Source organism: Platalea leucorodia (genome assembly GCF_965183815.1).
Source record: "Platalea leucorodia genome assembly, chromosome: Z".
NCBI classification, from domain to species: Eukaryota; Metazoa; Chordata; class Aves; order Pelecaniformes; family Threskiornithidae; genus Platalea; species Platalea leucorodia.
Window position 1 is genome coordinate 20393045 of NC_138858.1, and position 22753 is coordinate 20415797.

Genomic DNA, 22753 nt, shown 5'->3' on the forward strand with positions numbered 1-22753 from the left:
AGTCATGGGTCACTTGTAACCTAGAATAAACTTACAAAGGGAAAGTGGCTTAGCCTTGTTTAAAGGACCATGTAGATCACTGGGTGTTTTTTGCTTTGCCTGACATTGTATATCTTTTGAATTGGGGGGGCAGGCAGCAGAGGGAGTTGTATAACTGTCTAAAGAGCTGTTCTGGCCCTGTTCTTAATCACTTCCCCTGAAAGCTAGATAGAAAAAAAAAAATGGTGCTGTTGTAGCTTAGGGCTACTGTTGCTATAGTGCTATGTCACACTTTGTTGCTGGGAACTGGAAGTGCTCAAATTGCTCAACATCTTCCTTTAGAAGCACTGCATGAAAAACTAAATGTGGTGGAATTTAACCTTTAGAGGAGTTGAAGATACAACTTGTCATACCTGACTAAAGGCCGTAAGATGTGGTGAGTGGAAGTTAAAGCTGCAGCAATCTCAGGCTTGCATTTTATTTGTACCTTGAAAAGTAATGATTAGAATAGCTTTTTAGTTCCTATTACAGTTTATCAAATATCTCAAATTACTCCTACAAGAATTAAGAGTGTTTGTATACAGGATGTTTATCAGAACACATGGGCTTTCCTTACATATCTTGAGAAAAGAGTATTCATCTTTGTGTAATTTGGGATGGATGGGAAGAGGGCTGATAATCAGTCTAGTTTTCTGAATAAACCTTTATCTAGTTAAAACTGAAAAGCGAGTATGTGTGCACACTTGTATTTTTTCATTGTATATGTTTGACTGCTGATTTACTGTTTCATTACTCTGTTCTTTATAGATACTTTTTGCATCTTGTCTTTCCATGCAGGGACTTGCTTGATTTATTTCCTGATGTTGCTAGGTAAAAAGAGGTTGCACAGAACTTCTACTTCAATTTGCCTGCATGCAGTCTTTAAGTATAATATCTCTTTGTTTCGAAAGACAGTGGCATTATGCACTGAACTACATTCTTTCTTTTTTTCCCTGCTTTAGCTAGGTGTAAATGTGCAGTAGGGTATCAAATTTATCAAACTTGTTAACCAAAATAATATATTTAAGACAAAAAAAGCAATAACCAGCTGATTTTACCAATGTAATAATTGATAGTGCATTAAGTAGTGCAGGCATAAATCTGTAACCTGTGGTAAAGTCTCTCTGGAACACTTGGTGGCACAGTGTTTGCAAACATTTGTGCTTGAAATTCCCTTTTACAACAGTCCATAAATAAACTTAAAACATAGTACTGTTCAACACATAGCATATTACTCTGGGCAAGGCAGACTTTTTTGCATTTCCTTTATGTGGAAATTCCTTTGCATTTCCTTTATGTGGAAATGTTTATTTCTTACCTACATGTATATTTCTTACCTACAACTTCAGTCTGTTTTTCTGCATGTTCAGAACTGCCCCTTTCCTAAGGGAATAAAACTGGCCGCTTCTTTCACTTAAATAGTTTGTGAAGGTGGTAGGAGTTGCCACAAGCAAATGTTTCCATATTGTTAATTTTCTTCCTGCTATGTCATAAAGGAAGCACCAAACCCAACAAAACAACCAACAAAACCTGTCCATAGAATGGTAATGAAATAATTTTAAGAGAAAAACAAGTCAGATTTACTACTTCTTATGAGACAGTGAGAAATTGAAGAATCAAGTCTGATATCAGGTCATTTTGTCTGATCGGAAGAATAGAATGCCCATGGAAAAGGGAGTGAGGGAGAATTAGGATTAAGGAAAATGGAAAACTTCAAGAATAATACTTGCAGAAAACTACAGTTCCTTTTTGAATACTCAGTTTTGCTTTAAGCCTCTTTTGACCTTTTAAATACATGTTTAATCTGCAGTAAAATTTCATTCTCAGCTGGAGGAAAACATTGACAAACAAGGGAAGCTGGGGTGGGGAATGAACTTCACTGTCAGCTGCTTCTCTCTTACTTTTATTCCTGCACTCAGGTAATTTTATATTTAGGTGGAGAATGTGTTGAAAGTGTTACTGGGAAATACTGTGTTACTACTTTCTTCACTCAGAGTGCCTCATCCTCCAGGTGGCAGTCAGGATGAGCGTTGTTAAAAGGTTTCACTGAACTTATTGACACCTGAGAACAACATACCTGTAATTCCTTTTAGATGCTTCCACTGCCTACAGTTGTGCTAACTTGAAGGCTTTTTCCTATCTTTACCTCCATGTTTATATAAAAAATGCTGTTTGTATTGGAGCATAGTTCAAGATTAAGCTGGGCGTTCTTAGCAAGCTAGTGTTGCAAAATGCCATCAAGCCTTCTTTCCTTCAACAATACCTTGAATGCTGCTTTTTCTTATTTTTGTCACATTGCAATAGTAATACAATGCAGTGGCTGAACTTTTTTTTTTCCTCATGAGTTGAGTTTCTCATCAGAATCTGAGGACTGCAGTAATGAGGGTGAAAAGGAAGGGAATTCTCTAGAAGTGACTTGGGACAACTGTGTTTTGACTGTGGGTCCTGATCAGAACACAGTTCTAGGAATGGCAAAGAGGAAGTGAAGTCAAGATTTTCTTTGTATAGCTGAGAAATGAAGGTGAAATAGCAGAGACAACCTTGAACAAGTGCTGGCTTTGATAAACAGACTTGTTCTGAAACAAGCTCTGCCTCCATAATGAGCATGAATACCAGTCCCTGTAGACATTAACTTGGAGCTGCTAGAGTGTTGGTACTGGGAGGCTGGATATTCTGTGAACCAGTCTGTAAGCTCCTAGAATGGAAATGTGCTGGGACAGATGTCTGCTCTGTTCCTGTAAACCCAATAAGGATGGTGTGTATGGCTCCTTTTTTGTTACCGGTCAGTCTGTGGTAATTGGTGTGGTTATGCTGTTTTCTAAACGTGGCAGAATTCATCTAGTGATTGTTTTTTCGTTGCTTGTTTCTAGGATGCCTGAAATGATTCTTAAAGTTGTTTGATACATTTCAGTATATATAAAAAAGAAATAACAACAATACAAAAAAGATGACCCTACACACCGTGGTCATCCTAGTGCATCCTATTGCATTGCTACTGTAGGAACGTGCAAATTGTTTTTAATATCCTTTATTTTCTGGGACTCTCACTAAATGATAAAATGTATGGTTTCAGGTTCCATCTCTTGGATTTCTACCCCAGCTATGTTTGAGTCTTGTACTGATAAGAAGTCTTGGTTTTTCTCTTCACAGTTACCTAGGCTGTACTGCGATACAGCACTGGGGTATGAACCTCACTGGTGTACAGCTGTGGTTGCAGACAGTACCGTACTTTTGTTACATGAATGTTCTGTCACTACCCTGTAATTAAACTACATTTCCTTGAGTACTCGATAATCTGGATACAGATTTACAAACAAAGTCATTCAGGCATGGTATCTTAAAAGTAAATGAGCACAATCTCTTTAGAAACAATGATTGTGACTCAAAATACTCTGGGGCGATTAAGTTCTTTCAGATAAAAGTTACTGATGTGTCAGTACAGAGGAAGGCTAAGAAATTGCACAAAGGACTGAATGCTATTCATAAGTAAAAATGAAAGGGAAATGAAAAATGTTTTAATAAGTTTCAGGCTTATAGCAGTTGGACAAGATGACCTCCAGAGTTCCTTTCCAACCTCAGCTGTTCTGTGGTTCTGATTCTGTGACAACAGGTCAAACCAGCAGACAAAAGCTCAAAGTTGAGAAGAACGTGAGAGTTCTGGCAGATTGCAGGATGACTGTGCGCTGCTAGTTCTTAGCAGCTAGGAAAAAAAAAAATCGCAGGATGCATCAGGATCAAGAGGAGGTGAGGGAGCACTTGCTTCTCAGGCTGGCAAGTAATAAATCCCATGCTGGGGGGGACCAGCAGATGCATTCAAGAACAGGGCTGCCATCCAGAGTGACCGGGGCAGGCTGCAGGAACAGGTCTTGTGCAGCGCAGCTTGGACAAATGCTGAGCTCTAATAGCATTTAAAATGATACCTTAGAGAGTCTGAGTGCCTTTCTTACTTGGATTATAATGGACCAGCACCTCCTGGTGCAGAACACCACCCTTGGTAGTTTTCCAGACCGGACAGGGTAAAGCCCTGAGCTGCATGCTCCAGTCTCCTCGCTGATGCTCTGAGCAAGAGGTTGGACTGGAGACCTCCTGTGATGCCTACTATTTCAGGTGGCAATAGGAGTGAAGAAGGCTGGGGAGAGTCTCTTCTGAACTCAGGGTGTGATTGTAGTCGTCAGTCTTCAAGATTAATTGAAACAGTACTGCATCCAGCAAATGATTTCTAGGGTAGTCAGAGAAACAGAGCAGACAACAGTAGTCCAGTGAGGCGTAGTTGGGAATTTTTTTCCAAGTTAAAGTGGGATGTGATTTTTATGGGACATACATAAAACAACATTGACAGCAAGTGTTCTGCTTTGATACTAATGGGATGCCAGTTTGAGTACAAATGATGTCCAATTCTTGTCACTAAAGGAAAATGTAAGTTAGTGGGTTTAGCCTTTGATCTATTAGCCTTTGATCGGCAGCTACTCATGGGCTATGGACTAGTTCTAAGGGATCTGCAGGTAGTAGCTGAGAAAAGCAGGCATTCTGATACTATGTTTAAATTTGCTGATTAAGGGCTGCATGTCTGTGCAAAAATTAAGGGCGCAGGAATTGAAGGATTGTAAACGAGTTCAGTCAACAGAAAGATACAAGAGTATGTCCTCAAAACTTTAATACCAGATTGATTTAAGTCCTTCAGAATCTTTTGGCAGATAGGAAAGCAAACTATAGTGAAGACTTTATAAATAGCCTGTTTTGAAAATATCTTTTTAATTGTCAGTAATACTTGTTGGAATTTGCATTCTGCTGCAAATTAGTGTAAAAAATACCGGAGAATGGACCTGTCTCTCCTTACTAATCTCAGTCGGGGCAGGGAGTAGAAAGCGAGCTCGCTGGACACTGTCAGTGTGTCAGCTGGCTTTATACAAAAATCCACATTCCTCTTTGATTTTAGACAAACTCTAAACCTTTCATGCTATGTTGTAATAAGTGGGTTTTTTTTTCTGTGTTAGCCAGTTCAGTAATTTGAGCGTGCTGTTTAGCAGTTCCAGGGAATTCCGTGGTGACACAAGAGGGGGATATTGTGTCATCTGTCACAACTTTGTCCTCAATAACACCATATATGGATGGGTCTTGGTCAAATATGGGTGTCTGCACATGGTCCTGTACAGAGTTAGGAATTGTCGAAGATGAACATACTCTTTAGTTCTGTCATTGCAGATTTTACTTTCTGTGACTATTATTGTGTGTGTTTAGTTTCAGTCTTTGGCAATGACATTTCTTATAAACTATCTGTTATTTGAGATTTTTGTGGTATGATTAGTTTCATTTCTTAACTGCAGTAGGCAATAAGCAACAGTAGGAGAAATCATATGCCTATGGAATGTAGACCAAGGATGTGGGAGTCTTACATTTAGGCACATTCTCTTGACATTTATCTGGTGTTTGTGTTTTTTCTAATTAACTTGAGGAAAGTGTTGGAATCAAGTGGGACAGTAATTCTAGGCTATAGTTCAGTAGTGCTTGAAATATAAATATTAAATGTTTTTCATTTTATGCTCTTTACTTTCTTCAAAGTAACTGTACAGTGCAGTCTTTGGCACCTCTGAGTGTAATGAGTTAGGGTTTTATTTCTTTTTAGTAAGCAGAAGTGAAAATATTATGGGGAGGAAGGATACTTAAAGGAACTACTTTGTGTTTAAGACTAGGGAGTCAGCTCTTTGTTCAGAGTTGACTGGACAAATTATTTGGGAGCCAAACACTACTGAAAATATCTGTCTTTGTCTCTATGCTTCTAAATAGTTGTAGAAATGTGACTCATCTGTCAGAGCCTGATTTTCATGTATAAATGAAGAAATAATATTTTCTTTGGAACTCACTGTAAACGTGCCTGTTGCCTGCTGGTATTGTCTGAGAAAACTATGGACAGAGTCTGTAGTTAACTGATTTTAGTGTACTAGCTTGTCATCACCACTGCAGTGTAATACTATCAAGGAGGATTTCCTTGCACTGTTGTCCTTCCCCTCCTTTTTTAATTTAGTCAGCTAAAATAGGTTTCAATATCTAATCCTCACTAAATAAGTCTGAACTTTAAAGAATGCTATGTTTTGCTCTTCCTCCATTCTTCAAAGTGAAATATGGACATAGTCACAGGAGATGGGATGGTTTCTTATATAGATTTTTTTTCCTGAAAAGATGGAATGACATTTGAAGTGAAAGAAGTTGACTCAATTTTGGCCTTTTGGTGCACTTCCCTTTTACCACTAGTAGCAGGGAGGTGAAAACAGGCAGGTCATAGTTCTTTGTCTTGATAAATTAAATAAATCCAAACAATCAACTCTCCCCCTCCACTACCCCTGCTTCAGAATGCTGTTTTTCTCCCTTTAAGACCATTGTCATATATCAGTTGAAACTGTGAAACTACCCCTGCAGCTCTGTTCCATGGGCTTCTCAGTCTAAATATGCCAGTCATATAATAAAGAATTATATCAAAGGAAAGATGAGTTTTTCCTTAGGAGATTCTGTATTTTTAGATCATATGCAGCATACTCAAATGTACTAAGTAAAAGGTGTCATTCTTCACTGGAATAAATGAATTTCTGAGCATGCACTGTAAGCTTTTTTGTAGCAATTTGCTCAAACTTTAGAGATCACTTCTAGAACTGAACACACTTCCTTTATTCACATTTGCTGTCCAGACTGGTGAATATGTAACCCCTGACTGAACCACGTTTCTTTGGGAATTTTTCTTGTGCACGAAGACTGCAAGTACAATATATACAACTTAAGAATAGAAAGCAGTGATTTATTGGAAGGTGTAGGTAACTGGTAGCATGTTAGTCCTAGCTAAAATGTTAATATGTCCTTCATAAGACATCTGATAAGTCATGGGGAAGAACCTGACCTCAGACCACAGCAACAAACATGCCCAGTCTCACTAAGTAAAGACTTGTCCTGATTTCTTGGGAGGTACAATTGTGGGTATCCAGATAGGGAGGGAGGAGCTGAAATACTTCTGTGAATCCTTTATGAGAATTTCAGAGACTTGGAAATAAGTAATTTGTATCAGAGATGTTTCCTAAACTGTTTGTCCTATTCCAGAAATGTGGTGACTTAGCAAGTACCTGCACAGTCTCAAATTCGGGTTGGTCATGCTTGCTTCTGTAACACCATCTCTCTAAGCTAGGGATGTTTGTTTATTTTGATGAAAAGCAGTTGTACTTCCATATTGTATTCTTCAGTTGCCAAGATTTACCTCAGATTTGCAGGGTTAGAGATATATTAGTGAAGTGGTTTACCTCTGAATGTTTTCCACTCTGAAAAGTTTCACAAAGCACTTCATAACAATGCCAGCATACTTCAGAAGAAAGCCTGTTCACAGCTCCTACAGTGGCTGGTCCCAGGCTGCCCAGCTGGAGACTGATGGTCTACAATCCCCCTGGCTGTTCCAGATACAACCCACAGTGAAATAAAATGTCACCAGCAAATGGAGTTCGTGTTGTTCGTGACAACAGGTGCTAAATTCAGCGTATGTCTGGGGCTGCCAGGACGTTATGCTGCTCTGGCTGAGATACCAGTGGTGGGCTGCTGCTTGATTGTACCAGCTTACCCTTAGTTTTCTTTCTGGGTGATGGTCCTTCAGTTTGAGGGGGTCATAGGTCCCATGAGGTTTTCTGTACAGACAGGGTGGTTTCAGGATTGGCAGCAAAGCTTCACATCTGAAGTGCCCTCACTTTTATCAGTGTATGTCATCCAGGTGATTTGAGAGGCAGCAGAAAGTAGAATATGTACGAATGTGGTGTGTTGGCCCAGGCTGACAGCCAAACTCCTGCCCTGCTGCTCACTGAGTCCCTGCCGCTCCACCTCAGCGGGTGAGAATAAGGAGGAGTGGGAACAAGAAAGCTTGTCAAGATAAAGACAGGTTGTTTACCAATTACCACTGCAGCCAAAACAGACTTGACTGGGGGAAAATTATTGGCAATTAATATAGATATCTTCAATTACTGTTTCAGATATTGGGAACCAAAAAGACAAACGTTGAAACAGAGGGAAAACACCTCTTGTCCCCCTTTTCCAAGCTCAACTCGACTCCAGGGACTTCTCCTCCCTGCCTTGTTATTGCTGCAGGTTTCACCTGCTCCCTTCAGAGCAGCAGTGAGGGGTGTGGGCAGGGTTGTGGGGGGAGTGCTGTGGTCAGTATGTGGGGGCTTCACTCTGCTCTTTCCTTCTCCCACCTTTCCTTTGCTGTGGCCCAGGTGCCCCCCAGGCTGCAGAGGCTGTCTGCTCTGGTGTGGGTCCTCTGGGGGCTGCAGGAAACGCCTGCTGTGCCATGGAGCTCCTTCTCCTCTGGCCCTGGTCTTCCCTCTGCTGCTGCTTGCTCCTTTTTGTTCCCTCTTCCTCTGCCTGTCTGGTGTTTTTGCCCTTTCTTAAACGTATTTTCCCTGAGGCACCACCAGCTGGGCTGAGGGGCTCAGCTGTGCCCTGCCGTGGGCCCACTGGGGCTGGCAGGAACCCGCTGTGTCTGGTGCGGGGCAACCCATGCCTCTCCTCGCCCCCACAGCCCCCGGGTACCCAAACCGAGTACACCCAGCCTGGGATGGCATATGGTGGGGCAGGAACGCATCGTTTTACGGTAAGAAAGCTGCGAAGTAACGGGTCCGCTGTCTTTTGAGGGCCAGCTCAGCAAGGAGCTTTGCTTACCAGAGACTTAAGAGTTTGCAAATCTGATAACATTGTTTGCCTTTGAAGAGACTGCTTTTGCTCTTTGAAGTTTTGTATATCTCACCTGTGTGGTATTGCACTTCCTACCCTTTAATTTGGAAAAGTGCAGAGCTCTTAGGCATATCGCCTTTGAAAGATGCCGGCTCCAGAAGTAACATGAGTCTTCTCAAAGCTGAATGCGATGTGTATGGGAAGAGAGGAATATCTGCGTGATAAGCCGTTCTCAGCTACGTAGCCTTTTTTTTTTTTTGTCTTTGTTAAAAAGCACATCTGTGAGAAACAAGCTTTCAATGCAGGTGGTTGTTATGATAAAATACTGTGAGACTCCCTGCATCACAGCTTGCTCTTAGGAGTAACTCATGCTGGTTGTAGTCGTCATTGGGAGTCTCTGTTCGCTGTGGTCTTGGGAGGGAACATTAGAGGAAATAGCATCTTGTAGTCCTGTTATTAAAGCCACGTGGGATTTTCAGTAATTCCCTTAGTCTGTACAAATGGGCTTAATTATGTTTCTCTGACTTGGTAATTGTAGTAAAAGGTTTGGGAAGCTTGTATTACCATAGGATGAAAACATTTTTAAGATTTCTGTAGTAAACCTCCGAAGGCAGCACTCTGGGGATAAAGCATTGCTTCTTTGCCAGCGTTTTAACAGATTGCAATTACAGCTGATGTTACGGTGTTGCAATAGTGTGAAGGAAGATGTGACGGGAAGGAAGTATTGCATACTTCTTATTCTGAAATGGATAACGGCTTTGTGGCTTTCTTAGGAAAACACCTGATTCATTTCTTGAGGAATAAATCCTCTCTAGAACAGAGATTAAGATGATTCACAAATAATTATACTAAGCCGTTAAAACCTTTCTGCGTATATTAAATGTGGGCAGTTGCTCACTGCACAGCATAGCAATTGGCACATTTCTTACCTCTTCTGTTAGGTTTGGACAGTTTGTAGGTCTGGTGCTAAAACTATGTCAAATTAAAGTGATACAGTTGTTGCACGTTCTTGTTGCTTATTCAGTGATAAGGTAGTCATAAGCTTGGCCAATGTATTGAAACTAAGGCTATAGTCATAAATCAGTAATTTAAGAGCATGGTTTTGAGGATGCTGCTGTTGTGGAATTTTTGTTATCCTGAAGTGAAATTTAAGAAGGGCATAGTTAATTTTTCACCCCTTAAATGCAGCCTTGCATGGAGGTTGATGCTAGTAGATTTCTGATGACAGGTTATGTACTGAGAAACAGAGTTGTGTATACTCAGAAGTTGATAACGGAATCTGACTATTTTCACTGGATTTTCCCCAGACACAAGCTAAATCAGTAGGGAATAGGACAGTCATGGTTTTCATTTGTGTGTGGTTCTGCAGTGGCATAAGTCAATGAAAGTCAGTACTCAGCCCCTCCTTTTTACATTTAGGGGAATGAGATGGTTCAGGTCATTGGCCCAGGAAAAAATCAACCTAACAAGTGATGGAGGACCGAGTTAGCTTATACAAGGTCTTGTCAGCACAGGTACTGGCATAAGAGACAAGTCAGGAATATCAATGAGGTAAAGGAGAGACTGGGGCAGTGCCAGCTTTTATTGGCTTGCATTGCTGTGGAATTGTACCTTTTATAAACTGATAACAATGCATCTTCGTATACAGGAGAAAGTTCCATCCTGCTGGTGACAGGAAAAAAAATATTCTTACAATGATAGTTTCTATTATATGATAGAGCTGTACAGCTATATGCATTTGATGATCTTATAAAGCAGTCAGAATATGGCTCAATTTGCAATGTAACTTTAAAACCATACTACTCATCTCCTATGACATTAACCTGCCAGATCTGAAGTCATACTGAGAGCAGCCCTGCGGAGAAGGACGTGGGGGTACTGATAGATGAAAAGCTGGACATGAGCTTGCAATGTGCTCTTACAGCCCAGAAGGCCGATCATATCCTGGGCTGCATCAAAAGAAGTGTGGCCAGCAGGTCGAGGGAGGTGAGACCCCACCTGGAGTGCTGCGTCCTGCTCTGGGGTCCTCGGCACAGGAAGGACATGGACCTGTTGGAGCGGGGCCAGAGGAGGCCACAAAAATGATCAGAGGGATGGAGAACCTCTCCTGTGAGGAAAGGCTGAGAGAGCTGGGGTTGTTCAGCCTGGGGAAGAGAAGGCTCTGGGGAGACCTTATTGCAGCCTTTCCATGCTTAAAGAGGGCTTATAAGAAAGATGGGGATAGTCTTTTTAGCAAAGCCTGCTGTGACAGAACAAGGGGCAATGGTTTTAAACTAAAAGAGGGTAGATTTAGACTAGATCTAACGAAAAAATTTTTCACGATGAGGGTGGTGAAACACTGGAACGGGTTGCCCAGAGAGGTGGCAGATGCCCCATCCTTGGAAACATTCAAGGCCAGGCTGGACGGGGCTCTGAGCAACCTGATCTAGGTGAAGGTGTCCCTGCCAGTTGCAGGGGGGATGGACTAGGTGACCTTAAAGGTCCCTTCCATCCCAAAGCATGCTATGATTCTGTGATTTACAGCAATTTTAATGTTACTGTGCAAGGAAGCTGTAGCTTCTGAAGCAGTTAGAATTTCCAAATGTGAATACAAACTATTAATTTTGTTTGCTGTTGTGTGTATCGGGAAAGCCTTTTTTCAAAGCTATGCTGCTGTTCTTTCAATAGTTAGAAATATAAGACAGATAACATTTAAGAGCTATGTTTCTATACAAATAATTGAAATAGTTAAATAAAAATGAAATATGAAGTTACAGATTCCTTTTATGTTAATCCTTTTTTTAGCTACAAAACCTGTCCACAAAAAATGTGGCATGGCTGTCTTTGAACTTCTATACAAATAAATTCCAGGTGGTCTTTTGGAGGCTGTATTAACATTAGCATTAAAGTTGACTTGAGAATGTAAACAAAAAAGACTCATTGTAAGAGTCTGGTTTAGAAACCAAAGATGTAATTTTTTTCTGCTTTCTTTCGCAATAACATTATGATTACAAGTTTATAGGAAAATAAAGTTATGGCTTTGGTATTTGAGTTGGTCAGTACTTTGCATGAAGTGTGGGGAAAGTGACTGGTTTTCAAGAGAATCATAGAATTGTCAAGGTTGGAAAAGACCCTTAAGATCATCAAGTCCAACCGTTAACCTAACACTGCCAAGTCCACCACTATACCATGTCCCTAAGCATCACATCTACCCGTCTTTTAAATACCTCCAGGGATGGGGACTCAACCACTTCCCTGGGCAGCCTGGTCCAATGATCAACAACCCTTTCAGTGAAGAAATTTTTCCTAATATCCAAACTAAACTTCCCCTGGCACAACTTGAGGCCGTTTCCTCTTGTCCTATCAGTCTTCACTAGGGAGAAGAGACCGACCCCCACCTCGCTACAGCCTCCTTTCAGGTAGTTGTAGAGAGTGATAAGGTCTCCCCTCAGCCTCCTCTTCTCCAGGCTAAACAACCCCAGTTCCCTCAGCCGCTCCTCATAAGACTTGTGCTCCAGACCCTTCACCAGCTTTGTTGCCCTTCTCTGGACACGCTCCAGCACCTCCGTGCCCTTCTTGTAGTGAGGGGCCCAAAACTGAACACAGTACTCGAGGTGCAGCCTCACCAGTGCCGAGTACAGGGACACTATCACCTCCCTGGTCCTGCTGGCCACACTATTCCTGATACAGGCCAGGATGCCATTGGCCCTCTTGGCCACCTGAGCACACTGCTGGCTCATGTTCAGGCGGCTGTCAACCAACACCCCCAGGTCCTTTTCCGCCAGGCAGCTCTCCAGCCACTCCTCCTCCAGCCTGTAGCATTGCATGGGGTTGTTGTGACCCAAGTGCAGGACCAGGCCCTTAGCCTTGTTGAATCTCATGCAGTTGGCCCTGGCCCAACGATCCAGCCTGTCCAGGTCCCTCTGTAGGGCCTTCCTGCCCTCCAGCAGATCAACACTCCTGCCAAACTTGATGTCATCTGCAGACTTACTGAGGGTGTACTCAATCCCCTCATCCAGATCATCAATGTAGATGTTGAACACGACTGGCCCCAGTACTGAGCCCTGGGGAACAGCACTCGTGACTGGCCGCCAACTGGATTTGACTCCGTTAACCACCACTCTCTGGGCCTGGCCATCCAGCCAGATTTTAACCCAGCGCAGAGTGCACTTATCCAAGCCATGAGCAGCCAGCTTCTCCAGGAGAATGCTGTGGGAGACAGTGTCAAAGGCCTTACTAAAGTCCAAGCAGACAACATCCACAGCCTTCCCCTCATCCACTAAGTGGGTCACCTTGTCATAGAAGGAGACCAGGTTAGTGAAACAGGATCTCGCTTTCATAAACCCATGCTGGCTGAGCCTGATCCCTCGGTTGTCCCGCACTTGCTGCATAATGGCACTCTAGATCACGTGCTCCATGACCTTCCCCGGCACCAAGGTCAGGCTGACAGGCCTGTAGTTTCCCGGATCCTCCTTCTGACCCTTCTTGTAGAGGGGCGTCACATTTGCTAGCTTCCAGTCACCTGGGACCTCCCCGGTTGACCAGGACTGCTGATAAATGATGGAGAGTGGCTTGGCCAGCTCCTCTGCCAGCTCCCTCAGTATCCTCGGGTGGATCCCGTCTGGCCCCATGGACTTGTAAGCATCCAGGTGGAGGAGCAGGTCAGTGACTGCCACCTCTTCAACAACTGGGACTTCACTCTGCACCCTATCTTCGTCTCCCAGCTCAGGGGCCTGAAAACCCCGAGGATGACTAGTTTGACTATTAAAGACTGAGGCAAAGAAGGCATTAAGTACCTCAGCCTTCTCCTCATCCTTCGTGGCAAGGCTACCTTCTGTATCCAACAAAGGAGGGAGATTCTCCCTGGCCCTCCTTTTGTGACTGACATATTTATAAAAACTTTTTTTGTTGTCTTTTGTGGCCAGTTTAAGTTCCAGCTGTGCCTTTGCCTTTCTGATCTTCTCCCTGCATAACCTCACAACATCCTTGTAATCCCCCTGAGTCACCTGCCCCTTCTTCCAAAGGCAGTAGGCTCTTCTTTTTTTCCTGAGTTCCAGCCAAAGCTCTCTGTTCAGCCAGGCCGGGCTTCTCCCCCGCCTGCTCGACTTGCGGCACATGGGGACGGCCTGCTCCTGCGCCTTTGAGATTTCCTCCATTAAGAATGGATCCATTAAGAATGGATCATCAAGGTCTGACTAAAGCCTTTGTAGCAGGATAGGAGAAGAAAGAAGTATTGCTATAAGGATTCGGGAACCTGTGTGGCTTGGCGAGCCATAGGCAGAGTGGGAATAGATGGAAAGGGCAGCGTTAGGAGGGTTATGTTTGATCTTGCTTTGGCTAGACATCTGTGAGGCAGGGTAGCAAATTTATCAGAGTAGCTCAGACAATACTACCTTCTCAACATATGTCACTGTCATGTGCATCTTGACTTCTTCCTTGCCAACAGCAATGAGCAATGCCTTTTCAGGATGCTGGTGAAATGGTTAATGTGGACACAGCCAGTTTGCTTCTCCTGGTCATTACAATTTTGACTGTTCACGTAGATCTCCCTGGTTGACTCATTTCTGCCTTCAGTTCACTGATGATGGGGCTGGCAAGGATGTTTAGCCTAGAACTGCTTTCAGTACCTAACTTTCCAATTATTTAAAATTATCGGAAATGGCTGAACAAGTGAGATGTATTACCTTTTTTTCCTTCCTTGAATAAGAATCTGACCAAGTTGTCCCTGAAATTTTGAAATGTTTTGGTTCTTTTCTTGTGCAACTCTGGCACTCAGGTATCTTTGATTTTACAAGTTTTGCATCCCAACTGGATGGATCAAAGAAGATGTATGTGCAGTTCAAAATGTGGCAGAGCTTTTAAGTGCTTCTTGAAATTACAGTTCCAAATGCTTGAGGGTTTCCTCTGTGTGTGTATGATCTTTAGAAAATGGTACCTTCTCATGTTTTAGTAGCTGTTTGTTTTTGTGTGTCTGCTTTTCTTGAGAGATCACTGGGTCTTAACTATTTAATGGTTAAAACCAACTTTGCCACGTCTTGAAGTAAAATTCTATACATGTTTTCCATCAAACCTGCTTTCATCAAGACTGCACAATTAAATGCTACAAGGTCAGTGTGCAGACTGGTCAGTGAAAATGCACCTCATTTTTCCACTTAACTACACAATTCTCTGTTCTGTGCCAAAGTGTTAATTTATACGGATTCACTGTAATTACACAGTGGTTAGTAACTTTATAGGGTGTGGTCATACATAATACAGAAGATAAATGCTTTTCAAAACTGAGCTACTGTAAGGTAACAGATTAATGTGCGATGAGGGTCAGATTTCTGGCGGTAGTTCCACAGTGTCCTGTCTCATCCTGCCAACAGGGACAGCACAAATGCCTCCCCTCGAGAAGGGGTAGCATCGGGGATCAGCCAGTCCCTGGAGCAGCCATCCCTGAATCACCAGCCAAAAGAACACTGGTAGAGAGGAGTGGGCAATGAAAACAGTGAGCCTTCCCTTTTCAAGGCACTTTCTTCCCCTGTGTTTCAGGAATAGCAGCTTTGCTTTCCTCCCACCCTCAGGACCGAAGAGGTTGTCCTTTTAGAGCATTCATGTGCAAACTGGATAAAAGCATCTGTAAGTGTGGCTATGAAAACACATTTTTGGCATGATTTCTCTGAAGTTTTCCTGTCTCCTATGGCAAATCACTTTCGGTAAATCACATCACCTTTTTTGTAAGATGTTTTTTCCTTTACTGTTAAATCATTAGAAATACTGGTAGCTGGAACAGTTATTGCCACTTTCATTAAGTGCCCTCTGCATCCTGGAATCCCCTAAGTGCTACAGCCCAGTCCACACCAAAACGTTTAAGACTATGGGAGCTTTAAGCATGTGAGCAGTCCTAAGGCAGTCAGAAGGATGAGTCAAGTTTTTTAAAAGCTAAGCAGTTGCTTAACTATTTTGTTCGGTCCGGTGCAACTTTTCATCACTTTGAAAGACTGATCAGCCATCTTTCAGTAAGTCAATAAAAACAATGTATTAATCTGTCAGCACAGGCAACTATTAGACCAAGTCCAGCATACAGGTGCAAATAATTTAAAAAAAATAATGGTCTAGCCTTGCCCTTTCTTTCATGCTCACTAAAGAAAAAAAATCTGGTATGTCAAGGAGAGTTTAGATTAGAGTTTGGGTCTGTTTCTGTTGAATCACATTTCTGTTTTATGTGTTACCTAGTAGTAAAATAAATGGAAGTTTTCAAAATGTTGGTATGCATGCTGACATATTACAATACTTCTAAATAGCAGAGGGAATTTAGAAACATCAAAGCAGTTCACAGTGCAGCCTTATACTGAGGTCCTGGATGATGGGGAGATGGCAACATCATTCAAAAAATAAAAAGGGAATCAACAGGCTACCTGGATGAATCTGGTGATTAGCTAAAGAGGGTGAAGGCTAACAAGTGCTCTGAAAGTTGGAGTGGATGCTGAGCTTGCGTGTTCAAATGGCTGCTGTGAAGGAGGGAGGCATGCAAAAATGCAAGCTGGACAAGTCACAGCAGTAGGAATGAGTCAGTGAAGTGGGTGTCAGCGCAACAGCGTGGCCTGAGACACAGGGCTCGTGCCTGGGGGATGTTGCTCTCAGCCACCCTGCTCATTTACAGGCTGGGATCAGCAGGGAGAGGTTGGACTGGGTAGTTGTGGTAGGCAAAAAAAAAAAAAAAGCTTAAATTGTCAGTGCTGGCAGGTAATTACCACAAGTAATTGTGGGTGCATGTGCAGGGTGAGGGTCTGAAATTGAACTTCTGAACTCTGGAGAACAAACTTGCTGCTTGCTAGCTACAGCTGTGTGGGCTGCTTGTGACTTCTAACACCTGAACTAAAAAAGGGCATTTACTGAATCCTCCCGTTAATGAATAGGCATGAGCCAGTGAGTAGGCTGATCGTGCTTTGTGCTTTTGCGTGTAGACTATCAGACGGGAAAGCCAGGAGCTTGGGGAGCAGGAAGAAGGTGAACATCCTGGGGGGAGAAAGATCTTGGAAGTGGGGAGAGATATCCTGGAGATGGGAGAAATGCTGGGGGAGCCTGGGGACCTTGGCTGGTAAAGCTTGGGGCTGGTAATGGTGAGCAGCTGCGGAGCAGGGAGTTAGCACAGCCTTCCCAGACCAGCGGCCATCTCCCTGATGGGAAGGGGCGGTGGGCCTCGGGGAGTGGGTGGGATAACCGATAAGGGTGACGGCTCAAATATCACTGGTTCTAAAATAAACCTCTGTGTCCTGATCTGCTACAGCTTGTCTTGCCTGTGACACTGGTGTAGGATAAACACATTTATTGTTTGTTACAGATCTCTTCCTGCACCGCGGCCAAGACCTCTGGATGACGTCTGTATTAAGATAATAAAATGCAATATCTGTTCTTGGAGAGTGTTTGCTTAGAAGGGACTGTCAGTGCTTAGTAAGAGGCACATTACTGGGGACTTTGGCTTTCCAGTTACTGACCTCACGGTATCCTCCTTAATTGCAATATTCATTCTAATTCTCATTCCTTTTATTCCTTTTTACGTTGCTGATGGCTGCAGTTTTCTTCCAAGTCATTAATTGGAATGCGTTCGTTAGCTTTGAAAGGGATCATAACCTGAGTTGTTCTCTCACGGTGCTGATGCCTCAAACGGTGCCCGAGGCGCGGGCCTCGGCGATGGCTGTGACCTGAGGGACGCGGGTGTGAGCCGTGCACGCTTACGCAGCGCGAAGGCGTTGTTGAATTGACTCACCTGCACCACGATTTCACCGCGTGCATCATTTTACAGCCGACTCCTCAACGCGCCGTTGAAAGTACTGAGGGACTGGTGCCACGGCACCCTGAAAGCCCCCGGCCGCGGCAGCGGCGGGCCGGCCCTTCGCCGGGGGCAGCAAGGCCGGGTCGGCCTCCGCGCCCCCCCGCCCCGGGCTGGGCTCGCCGCGCCGCGCCTCCGCCCCGCGGCCCTCGCTCCTCCCGGCCGCCGGCTTCAGCCCCGCCCGGCGGCGGGGGTGTGCGAGGGGCGGGCGGGCGGGAGGCGGCCCCGCCGCCGGCCTTCAGCCCCCCGCGGCCCGGGGCTGGGCGGGAGGCAGCCGTGAGGCGCGCGGCGGGGAGCGCTGGGGGCTTCGCGCCCCGGTGCCGCGCGGGTGGCTGAGGCGGTGGCTCTGCGGGGCGGCTGGCGCCGTGCTGCCCTGCCCCGCCGGCCCCGCCCGGGGCGCTCCGGCACCCGGGGGAGGACGGCACCCGGGGGAGGCAGGCACCGGGGGAGGCAGGGCGCCCGCCCGCCGCGGCCGCTCCCTGCGGTGCGGAGGCGGTGGAGTCGGGGGCAGCCCGGCAGCGCTCCCCGGCGGTCCGGGCGCCGGGGCCGGTGGTTTCTGCCCTTCAGAATTACAGGAAAAAGTGTAACTTGCGCCGAGCCTGGTCGCTTCCTGTTCTTTCACATCCTCCGCAGTGGCGGGGAGGCAGAGGTCCCTGTTAAGCGAAACGCCCGTTCTGCAGCTGCGGTAAGTGAAAAGGTTTGGGGTGTTTGTTTGCTTTGTTTTGGTGTTTGGTTTTTTTTTTTTTTTTTTTTTTTTTAATTTTGTCCTTCCCCCAGAGGTCTTTCTACTCATTTTTGTTAACATGGAGCGTGGGGAAGCGTGAAGTCGTTCCCGCGAGTGTTACTCTAGCGGATCTCCACCAGCGGTGATGCGTGCTTGCGTTCGCACCTCTCCAGATGTTCATTCTCTTGCTTGAGGCAGAGCACGCTTCTGTGTCTCTCCGGGCCGGGCAGCTGCTTTCAGTTTCTTTCTTTCAAGTCCACCAGACAGTAAGAATTGAAACTTGCGATTTAGCTGGTTGTGTTTGTCTCTTTTGGGGAAGAATATGATACTGATGCTTGGCAGTGGTTTTCTTTGTGTGTGCAGTAGTAGGAGTGAGTTCTCAAAAGGCTTGCAATATATGCAGTCGTCAAAGGCAGTAAAAGCTCTTTCCTAACTGTTGGCTGCTTAAATTGTTTGTATTCACTCAGATTTTCTCAAAGAGGCATATCAGATTTAAATACACTGGCCCCGTGCCGCTTCTGTGCTTGCACAGTTTCTGCCTCCTGGGGAAAAAAGAATTTTCTATTATGTTTGAGTGCACGTCCGTCGTGAGTATCATCTATACATGCTTGTGCTTAAATTGGGGAAACTGCATTGAACTTCTCATCTGTAATGGACTGTGTGACTGTTGTCTTTTGAAGAGGGTTGTCTAAAGTAGTTGAAATCCAACTTCTAGCTTCTATCTGTGAATTAGATAGAACACTGGGCAAGAGAATGTTTTCATGCTTGAAGAAAGCTTCGTGTGTTGGGCAGAAGAACAGAAAGGTCAGTTCAGATTTTTCTGTCAGATAGAGGCTAATCAGTATATAAAACAAGTTTCAAAAGGGATAAAGATGGGGGAGGGGGGGAAAAAGCTTTGGGTTTATATTGTAGAGGTTGCAGTATTGAATGTTAAAGATCTTGTTTTTTTCTACAATAATCATGTAAGTCTGGTATTTTTTTTTTTGCATTATTGGTGCTTGTAGCAAATATTTTCAATGAAAAAATGCCGTACTGGGAGATCTCAAAACATAACCGTTTTCAGTAGGTCCCATGGAGCCTGGTTTCACACTACCGTGCCATGTTTCAGCTAGGAGTTTTGACTAAGGTATAAAAATGTTGTTAGTAAAGTTTACAGTATAGGTCGTAAACAAAAGAAAAACAGGATATATAACTCTTATGACATGATCTCAATTAGCAGGGTGGTATGGCAATTGTCTTACCCAGGTCAACACCGAGATAGATATATTTGGGATCAAAGAATACAGAGGATGCTCAACAGGACAAAAAAACTCGTGGAAAGTAGTAATGTGAAGACTGGTTTAGATGATTGTCCTCTGTTTGGGAAAAACGGGCTAATGTTCTGCTTAGATGTACAGTAATGGGAATAGCAGGTAAGTGTCTGGTAGCTTATGTTCCTGTAACAAGGTACGTGAGGTGTTTAGCATCCAGCAGTGAAAGGTGGTAAAGAATAGGTGAAGGTGCGCTGTGCAGAGGCTTCCCTGTCAGGTTACGCGTTCACTGCGTTAATGCAATGGGGGCTGTAGCTCACTTCTGTAAATCTAGCTCTGACTATTCAGATATTGTGGCCACACTTCAGGAAGGGTGTGAAATACTGGAGAACCTTCAAAAGAGAATATAAAAAAAATAACCAAAGCAAACGGAAAACAAATCTTTTAAAGAGGACTTAATGTATACTCTTTAGATTTGTATAAGGTTGAGATGAATATGGAGAAGGATATTTGATAGTGGGAGTGTAAGCAAGCTTCTTAATCGCTGTGAAAAAGGTATGAGATGAAATGGTGTGTAGGTATTGTCTATATTCCAAATTATCTTCTAAACCCAAGAATAAGTGATGCAGTAGTAGTATAATCACAAAACTCACAGTTAGCTGAGTTTGTAATGAGTCTGAGTTTATAATGTTTTCTAGACTATATGATTAAAACTCTTTTTCAGAATGGTATATTATGTGTACAGGTAAGCTGCGGGGTCACGATCATCTCTTCTGAGTGATAAGAAAGTATGAAATTGAGGTTTTGCACTCATTTTGTTCTCTTTCCTGCTTGTGTCTGTGGGAGCACAGGATTGCCTGCATTGTTCTCTGCGTTCTTGTAGCACTTGCAGTACTGCAGTAGGACTGGGATTATAATTATATCCTGCGTTTTGGGGCTGTAGCTGATTCCCTGAACAGTCCAGGAAAGTTTTTATTTGCTTTCTTGTGAAACACAGTTTGATAACATTAAGTGGACGTGTGTTTTACTCTGGAACATCTGGAATGGGTTTTAGTTTAAGAGGCAAGGCTGGACAAGGTGAACTAGTGCTCTGAAGCAGTACAGAAAATCTTCCTTCTGATTTTTCTATCAGGTGTGTATTTTGTACAAACTTCAGGTTAAAACCACCCAAATCTGGCAACTCTAAGAGATTTGGATCGGCCACCCTCTCTCGATGAGAGTTCTAAGTTTCTTGAAATGCATGGATGCTCCTGCCCTGACCATCCATTTTTTGCACCTACTTGCTTACCATGGCAGAAGCATCTTGTTCTCCACCTTTGTTTGAGTGACTATGCTCAAGGAAGGGACACCAAGGCAACCATCCTATCTAATAATGTCTTACTAACTGAAAACGTCTGGCACAAAATCATCTCTCAAAGTTGACTCTTATAGCCAAAGTAGATTTCGTAATCCCTCAAACACTGAGCTGAAGAAGAAGGTTCCAAGACCAAACCTGTACATGAAGCCTGTTTAAGCCCTAGCTTGACTGGTTTTTCTTTTTCAGTGAAAAAAGAACCAGGAATGACAGTGCTGCTATGAGACCTGCAGTTCTTGCTGGTAGTATCACCAACATTCAGTTCTAGTGATATTGGCGCCTGGCCTTTCTTTTAGTAAGCATTATCAAATCGGATATAATCATGTAGTTAAAGTGAAAAAAGTGACCAATAAGTAAAAATAAAGAAATTAAATCTTTTTTGTGTTTGTAGCTTTAAGCTTTTTCCCTAAAAAGTAAGTTTTTATTATGAGATATAGTATATTAATTAGCAAACAAGTATTTGTTTTGCAGCTTTTTTATCTAGCTAAGCATTTTATACCTTAAAATATCTTTAAAGGCTCATTTGTTATGCTTGTTCAGAGAATAATGAATTATATTCTATTTACTAGATATGGATTAATTATTTTTCTGTGTTAGTATCAATCTGCATTTAGCTAAAAATTGGAATTTAAATACAATGTACAGCATTTTCTATTAAAACGTATTAATATTCAATATGCTGTTAAATATTATTCTATAACAAAAGAAAGGGTTTATCAAAACATGTTTTGCATCTGTAACTCTAGGGTATAGTAAACAAAATAACTGTTATCAGCAGTTATTAACTGAACTGACCTTTCCCGGTCACTCTGTCCTTCAAGATTTTAGAACAAAAGTATCTTATCCTTTTGTGCCTATTTTTTTATTCAGAGACTGAAAGAGGAAAACGGCTTTCCTGCTTTTTCAATTTCCAGTTGATTTGCAGCTTTTAAATTAACAAGTTGTTGAACTTGATAAATATGGCCTTTGTTTCTGTTTTTTGTTTTCGCCCGCTATGGCATTTTTAGAACAAGTTTTTGCGGTCAAAAGTTGGCACAGCATTTCAAGGGGCTCTGCTCCACGCTGCTCCTTCAGATATGTCTGTAACCTTAGTGGTTTCTGTTTTCTGAATAAATAAGTATTGTTTGAATTTATTTAATTTAAGTGATTCTAGTAGATTATGATAGCATTAGGTTTTAAGGTAGGCTGTCATAATTTCAAATTTAAATAGGTTTATTTTTCAAAAGAAAACATGCCTAAGTCCTGTTTAAATCAAGTTCTATTTAAATGTTAAAATTTTAAATCTTATGCATCCTAGTCTGAGGTTCAGCTGACTATTTTTAGCTCAGTTAAGGACTGGGGGTTATGAAACCAATGTGCTCAGGATTTTTCACTACAGTGTTTGTCATTTTTCCCATGAATGAGCTTGTCAGTGCATGATTTATAAGGGTTAGAGAGCTGGGAAAAGCCATTAACTGTTCCTCACATTTACTGCTTCCTCCATTATGTTTACGTATCGTTCTCTGATCTACGTAGAGAAACCCTCGTTTCCCTCCCTCCAAGGGCTCACTGGTACTCACCCTTGATGGAATCCTGACCCATCCTGGAAGCTGATGCTTTTACACCCTGTTATCTAGGAAGGAGACTGAAGTCCATATTTGGATCATTTGCCTGAAATGTCCTCTTTCCCTGTAGGATTTGTGTAAATGCTGATGGATTTGAATCTTGGAGTTCTGAAAACTGATGGTTATGGCTTTTCCAATTGCATCTGTGCATAACATCACAGTTGGGTGGCCCCGTGGGGTTGAGCACAGGCATTCAGCATTGGATGATCTCATATAGGGCGAGGTCTGTCTCTCCATGTGGTAGCTGGCATGGCAGAGCTGTAGCAATTGCTACTAAAGACTAAATAAAAGACAGCAATGGCTGTTCAGCTTGTT

The 22753-nt window shown here is 43.2% G+C and overlaps 1 protein-coding gene across 4 annotated transcripts in view; it reads left to right on the forward strand.

Moving 5' to 3' along the window:
• The first annotated feature begins 344 nt into the window (after positions 1 to 344).
• Positions 345 to 22753, forward strand: part of IL31RA (interleukin 31 receptor A) — a 56463-nt gene continuing 34054 nt past the window's right edge. For 2 of the 4 annotated variants that reach the window (XM_082336182.1, XM_082336185.1), the window contains exon 1: positions 18109 to 18191. The gene's annotated coding sequence lies outside the window, so the exon portion shown is untranslated. Of the gene's footprint in view, positions 416 to 18108; positions 18192 to 18438; positions 18497 to 22753 lie in introns of those variants that run through there. The other 2 variants (XM_082336183.1, XM_082336184.1) reach the window with 2 other exon arrangements.